A 7,881-nucleotide genomic window follows, 5' to 3' on the forward strand; every position below is an offset into this window, starting at 1 on the left:
GTAAACATTTTAACAAATTGCTTGGGCATCATGGAGAGCCAGATCCATGTTATGTGTTGTTCCTGGGAGGCTGCAGGGAACACAGTGAGCGTTTGCTACTTCCTTAGACCACTCAGACCTTTTCAGTCTGCAAACCACAGCGAGAATCTCCAGAGAGAAGCGGCCTCATGGCTTGTTGACTCCTTCCTGCTTTCTGTAGCACTAGCTCCAGCAGGATCACAGATGCTTCCTCTGAGTTTTATCAAAGACAGTTGAATACTTACAGGCCTGGGCAGGGCATAAAAATCTGGAAGGAACTGCCATGAAGATCTGAGAAATGCCTTCTTTCCAGCTGGCTGGAAATTTGGTTTAGGTTTGGGTCATAGATCAGGTCGATGTTGAAGTGCCCCTCCCAGGTCACCCCAAGCTGGTAAGGGGACCCTTTGGGTCTGCTTTGATTTAGTCATTGCCAGTCTCCTTGTCATCACTCTGTCCTGTTTCTTTGGAGGCTGTGCTGTGAATGTTTTGCTTCTCCTGATGCTAGTTGAGCCCTGTGGTCACTGGCCCTCCCTGGTCTACTGCCCACCACATCAGTCTTTCTGTCCAGTCTGCAAAGCCAGCACCTGCCTGGTCACTTTTCCACTTCCTGGCTTATCTCTGTGCTCACAGCAGGTTTAGCTCCTCTGCACATTCTGAGAATGGTGCCCAGCAGGACTTTCTGGGCTTTTCTTTTCTCCCCGTATAGAGGTGACAATGGATAAAATATTGCCTCCCGAGTCACAAAGAGCTTCCTGGGGAAGCGGCAATGAGGGGTAGCCTTACCTTTGGGCTAAAGATCTGAGGGAAGGAATGAGAACTATGGCCTGCTCTGACTATGCAAGCTCTCAAAACCACGATTCAACTCTCTGGGGCCTTTCTGAGCCATAGGGGACTGGGGAGGGGGTGGGCAGCTGGAGAAGGATTCAAATGCCCTTGTGATGAATTCTAATGCACCTGTACACATTCTACATCATGATTGTGTTCCAAAGACCCATCCACCACCTCTCTTCCTTGCTTGCTCATGGCTGCTGGTGTTCTCCCAAACCCAACAGCCCAGTAGGCCTCAGCTGCTACCAGGTACGAGGGATAGCATACTGGGTGAGACCTGGACTCTGGAGGCAGACGGTGGGTTTGAACCCTGGCTCTGCTGCTTATTGGTCATGTGACCTCAGGCAAGTTACTCAACCTCTCTATGCTTCCATTTTCTCATCCATAGAATGGAGGTGATAATAGGACCTACTCCACTGGTCATGATAAGAATCAAATGAGTTAATACATGGAGAGTGCTTGTATCAGCACCTGGTATGCAGTGAGTGTTTGCAACATATAACAAATATTCAAAGACCCAGTGTTAATTTTTCCATGGGATATAGGGGTCATTACTGAACTTTGAGCTCTCTTGATGGTGGGGTTGAAGTTAACTTAGAATATAGTGGCAAGAAAACCACTTGACATCCTCAGCACTGGAGCAATGTAGCTGTGTCCCTCGGTTTCCTCTGCTGTACAATGGTAAACAAATAGAATTCTCCAAATAGAATTCTATTCTGGAATGAAATAATTCCAGTAATGCTCTTAGCAGAATACCTGGAAAATATGCAATATGTGTTTAGCTATACTCATTAATGTTATTGTTATAGTAGCTGAGACAGGCCAAGGAAGGGTAAGGGTTGTTCTTGGACACTTGCTCCCCAAAGGACATCAGCAATGTCTGGGGTCACTTTGGGATGTCATAGCTGGGGTTTGCTACCCATATCTAGTGAGTAGAGGCTAAGAATGCTGCTAAACATCCTATAATGCATGGGAAAGTTCCAACAGCAAATAATTATACAGCCCAAAATGTTTATAGTGTCAAGGTTGTGTGTTTTGAGTGTAGCTACTGCTGCAGTGCACCACATCCCTGACTGCTGTGTGATCACCCTTAGAACAGAAATACCCTTGAGCAGGCTTTCCACTGTTGCACAGAAAAAAGAAGGTAATAACTCCAGATTCACTGAGTTTAAAGGGAAATGTCTCTCTAGGGCTAACTTCAGGTTTTCAAGTACCAGAATCAGGGAACCCCATGAAAACAACACCAATCCCACACCATGTACCTAGAATAGCTGCTTTGCTGAATTCTCCCTGATAATGTTTGCAATCCTACCAAATGCGGGTGCTGGCTCAATGAGCTTCTGCAGGCCAAACTCTCTCCCCAGTACAGTCTCCGCTGCTGTGAATGGCTGCATCCCCCTCCATGCAGTCACCCAAGTCAGAAACCTGGAAATCATTGTCAATGCCTCATTCTCCCTTGTCTGCTCTAGCCAGTCATGCTGTTGATTCACTGTTCTAGATGTCACTCACATCACTCACCTCTCCCCATTCCCACCGCCATTGCCTTGGTCTAGGTTTTCTTTCATTCAAGTTACTCCAAGAGCTCCTAATAGTCTCTGTTTCCAGTCCCTTCCAACCCCTACCCATCCACCACCTTGCTCCAAGAAGCATCTTCCCAAAACATAAATCATGTCACTCATTTACTTAAAATCCTATCAGCAAAGTATTGCACCAAGCACAGGGCATAAGATGCAAAGCGCTTTGTGATCTGGCCTTGGCCTGCTTCTCCATACTCCCCTTGCATTCCTCAGGCTTCAGCTGCTTGCATGTCACTAGACATATGTCATATACAGTCAAGCCTCTGAGCCTTCTCATGTGCTGTTACAGTGCCTGCAACACTATTTCCAGCCTCTTCTGTGGGCTGACTCCTACTTTCCTTGAAGACTCGATTTAAGCATCACTCCCTCAGGAAAAATTTCCTAAAACTCTCCCTGGGAGGCTGTGTTTAGGACTTTCCTTTCTGCTTCCATAGCTCCTCATGCACACTCTTCTCATCTTGTATTATAATCCTGGATTTCCCTACCTGATTCTTCCACTAGACCATCAGCTCCTTTAGGTGAGGCACTGTAATCATTTCTATTTACCAGCATTCTAGTACATGGTCTTGCACATGATAAGATGGTCAATAAATGTTAATGGAATAAATAACTATTGGGGTTATGATCAATATATGGTTGTTGAATTAATTGAATGAATTATTTAATGATATTTCACCCAAGTTACTCCAGGAGCTCCGAGGATGTCACTCACTAATACTAAGCATCTGCTTTTTTTTTCCCCCCTTGGTGGATTTGTAAGCCAATCACTATACAGGTCTCTAGAAATTTCAAGATGAATAAGATGATGTAGTCTCTTCCTTGTGAACTTTGTAGTCTGGCTGAGGACACAGACCCACTAATTAATCCTCTCCTGCCTCCCTCTCCATTCTGCTGCTCAAAAAAAAAAAAAAAAAAAAAAGGATTCTTTCTTCATTGATCTCTCTTACTCATCCCCCTCATCCAACCCAGCAACAGGTCTCACTGAGTCTACCTCTAAATCATAATATCCTTCACTTTCGTTGCCATTTCTACCACTATAATCCAAACCAGCATCTTCCTCTTTGACTCATTAGTCTTCCAGCTTTCACTCTTGCCCTTTACAATTGATTCTCCCCATAAAAGCCTAAACGATCTTTTGACAACGTAAAAAGAGCATGTTACTTCCGTTCTTAAAATAATTGCTCCTCATCACACTCTTACCAGGCCAATGAGGATGACTGAGCTCAGTTCTTCTCTTCATCCCTTAACAGAATTTTGCATCCATACCCTTGCTATGGCTTCTTGGTAGGAATCATGTACTTCTCCACCTCTTGACCTAGAAATTGGCCATATGACTCCTTTGACCAGTAAGATGTTAGCAGACATCACCAAAGCAGAGGCTCAACATGTGCTTGTGGAGACTGGCATGCCCCTTGTGCTTCTCTGACCTGCCATGAGATGTTAAGCCCTGGTACTTCCTGTGCCAAAGAAAATGTGGAGATATGTGGAGCAAATTTGAGCTGAACCCAAATTCTGGAGCAAAGCCCCACCAACCCATACACCTGCAAATAGGTGCTTAACCTGTGTAGTTGTACAGGACTCCTTGCTTGGAGGAGCCCCATGCTTGGTTTAATGTTCTTCTGTTACTGTTTTATTTGTTTTAATATTTTTAACAAGGGACCCTACATTTTCACTTTGCTCTGGGCCCCCAAATTATGTAGCTGGTAAGCAAGAATAAATGTTTGTTATTACAAGCTACTAAATTTTGGGTGGTTTTATTTATGTTCTTTCTTTGTAGTATCTTATCAACTTCTGAAGTTCCCTGTCCACTTACTTGTTGATGATTGTCTTCTCCAAATAGACTGTAAACTCCTTAACAGCAAGGACCTTGTCTATCTTCTGTGTCTTTGTAGACCCAGGGTCTGATGCATCCTGGGCTTCCAATCAATGCTAGTCGAAAAAATAAATGAACAACTTCCATAATTTCTAAAATCAGGCAAAAAGCTGCAAAAGCCTCATGGACAAAAGTATTAGTTCTGTCCAAAGATGGGAGGTTTACAGAAGAGGCAATGCTCAAATTTCTTTATCTCTTTCACTCATCCTTTCTTGTCTTTTGTCTATTTGGAGTACCCAGCACCTGAGTGACATTAGCAACCTCTGTAAAATCAGGTTTTTCTACAGTCATCTTCCAAAAACATAGATGAAGGAGAAAACAAGAAACACCTCTTTTCTCAGACCACTCCAAGGATAAGTTCACTGCTCAATACGTTGGGGGGTAGACAGAGGTGTTCATTGTCCCCCTGGCTTTCTTCTTCCTATATATTTAATAACATGATGCCAAGAGTTTTATCTGGGCACTGATCACTCAGCTCCAGCCTCCTCTGCAGCCAGTTGTGCCACATGACGCATTTCAGCCAATACAACATTAGCAGAAATAAATTACACAAAAAAATTTGCTTCACAAAGTTGCTATAAGAACCTTGTGAAGTATGAGATAACATCACATGTAAAGGGCTTAGGAGAGTGTCTGACTCATAGTAAGCACCCAAGAAATGTCATTCACAGTCATCACTAATATTTTAATCTTCAATTTTGCCCTCATTATAAAAGAATAATTTATGAATCTTCCACTGTTCTCATAGCCATGTAGTATCCCAAGTCTCTGGTTATTGATTCAGAGGCTGTTTCTTCATTGTCCTTCATTGTCCTTTCTTCATTGTCCTTCCAGTGTATTACCTTGGAGAAGACATTGCAATGGAACAAGTCACTAATCAGGCACTTTTCCTGTTGTATTACAATTCCCATAGGTAAAGGTGTGCCGGGGCCTCAGGAAAATGCATCCCATCTCAGATCTTATGGGCTGCTTTGTGCTCACCAGGCAGCTTTACCCAGCACCAGCATTTCAAAGGACATTTAGAGGCTCAATAGAAGTGCCCAGAAGCATGCACTGCTCTTGAGAAATAACTAGCTTCCTATTTGCAATATTTTGAAAACACTGTGCCATAGTCTATAAAACTGGAGTCAATTATGTGAGAAAGTGATAAAACAAAATAAACTATTTGTCCTGGAAAGCCACTGATTCTGAGGCAGCGTTGTAGATGCATGGTTCTTTCTTGCATCTTTCTGGCATGGCCAAATGATACAGTTAGGTGTTATGAGCACAAGACTTTCAAGACAGGCAAGCTGGCTTTGAGTCCTAGCTCCACCCTTTCCAACTGGGTGACCTTGGGCAAGTCACGGTCTCACCAAGTGTTTAAATGTGGCCCACTTCATGCAATTGTAGTTTATGTAAGGAGCAGATGAGATGATGGAGGCAGAGCACTCTCAACAGCACCAGGAGCACAGTGGGTGCCACTGTTATTACTGTCACATGGCCCAAAACTCGCCTGGCCCAAGTCAGCTCTGTCACATGACTTTCAGCAGTGCTTCCCGACGACAAAGCTGTTTCTGCAAGTCACCAACAGCCAACAGACCCGGTGGATAATTTTAATTCTCAAATAATTTTAATTCTCGCAGAGAGACTTCAATTTCCTATTGGTCAATTAAAGAATTCGTAACTGCCTCCTGCCCTTCATGTTCAGCGTTTTAAATGGTGCTCCCTAAATAGAACATGTTTCGTCCTCTTTAGCCCAGCCCTTCCCAGTCAGGAGAATCTTTACGTGAGTTGTTCTCCTCCACATTCATTTTCCCTTTTGGAGTCCAGCTTATAACCTTGGGAATCAAGTCCTTCACTGGCTTCTCACCACAGGTGACTCTGGGAACAGGCCTCCCGGAAGGGCCTCTGAAAAACCTCCTGGGCAGAGGCGTGGGCCTAACATATTTTAAGCAGAGGAGGAAATTCTCTTCAAGCCGCACAGGCAAAGGTTCGTGAGAAAGTGCTTTCACGCAGGCAGGCTCAAGAGACTCCTCAACTCGGAAGAGGCAGGAACAGAATTCATGAGAAAATGGGATAAGAATTCAGCCCTCAGACCCACAGCACATTCAGATATTAACACCCTTGCCTTCACTCTCTCCCAGATAGCAGGAAAAAGCAGTATGAACCATCACAGTTGAATTAAGCCCAGGCTGGGCAAAAACAAACTCTCTCATGTTCCCATTGCAGAATTCACCTCTTGGCCAGCATGAAAATATCCAGAACAATGTAATTCAGGAATAAGCCATCTTATTTCCTACTGGTTTCTGTTATTGAATCAATAAAAGTCTCCCATTTTAAATATATACACTACTGTCCTGAAAATAATGCTCAGAGCATTTTAAAAATAAGTTAAGAACATTCCTCAATTGCACATAACCCCCCATATCCAAAGAAAACAAGGACTCAGGCTATCACTTGGACAGAATGTGGTTGTGAGTAGGACGAGAGGCTCAGTGGGTCTCTAAGAGCTCTTCCAGTGCAATAATGAAGGCATTAAATTACCAGGTCAGAGGCCCCAATTCACAAAGAAATAATATCGGTTTATTATTTCTAATCTTATTAAGTTAGAAAATAGTCTTGAGATGCAATGTCATCTTAGAATGGCTAAAGTATTGATTATGTGAGGTTGCTCTCATGGATAATTCAAGGAGCCTGATTTTATTTAATTCCAGTAATTTTTAAAGCATTCTAACAAATTTTCTATAAAGTAAATAATACTGAATTATTCCCATAAATAATGTAGATATATGGTCAGATTTACTTAGTATTTACCAGTTACATATTTTGCATTATGAGTTAGAAAAAATAATAATTATTTTTAATCCTATTTTACCAATCCCCAGTGTCTTCCTTGAGACAAATAGACCTTTAAAAATATATATGGCCATTTTAAAATATATATATGGATGTTATCAAACTAGAACTTGTGACAATCCATTGATGCTGTCATTTTCTTACAGTTGCATTACGTCCAAAGCTGAAACCTCAATATGCTATGATTTCAAATTATGCAAGGAAAAGCCTATAGCCAGGCATTGTTACAACGTCAACCTGCTGCAGCTGGCATTATAGACAGCAGTTAACCCTGCCAGAGCCCCTTTCTCCCCTGCCTACCAGCAGAGCTCTACTTGAGGGTAGGGCCAGAAAGAAGCCTCAGTCTCCTCAGCCACAAACCACATTCTTCCCTCATGTTCAAGGAAAGTGACCCCAGCATCTGGTGAGTGGGCAAGACTGGCTACTAGAGCCAACAGCTTAATCCAACATTGAATGAACACCTACTCTATGCCAAGACCCAGGCCAGGCATTCAAGGATACAAGATTTTCTTCCTTCTAGAAGTTTCCAGTTGGATGTATGTCTGGATAATGAAAGGCTTGGGAAAGTAATGTCCAGGGTGGCTAGGGAACTCTTCTTCATTACTAGATATTACCAGGGCTAAAAAAGTCACCACCCTCTGCTACCACCACCACATTCATGACATTGTTCTCAATATCCTCCTTTCCTTCCACATAGACAATTTTGTTTTCATTCTCCAGGCAAATAACATGGGACCTGCCATGTCCCAG

The sequence above is a fragment of the Macaca nemestrina genome, chromosome 4 (assembly GCF_043159975.1).
Source record: "Macaca nemestrina isolate mMacNem1 chromosome 4, mMacNem.hap1, whole genome shotgun sequence".
Lineage (NCBI taxonomy): Eukaryota > Metazoa > Chordata > Mammalia > Primates > Cercopithecidae > Macaca > Macaca nemestrina.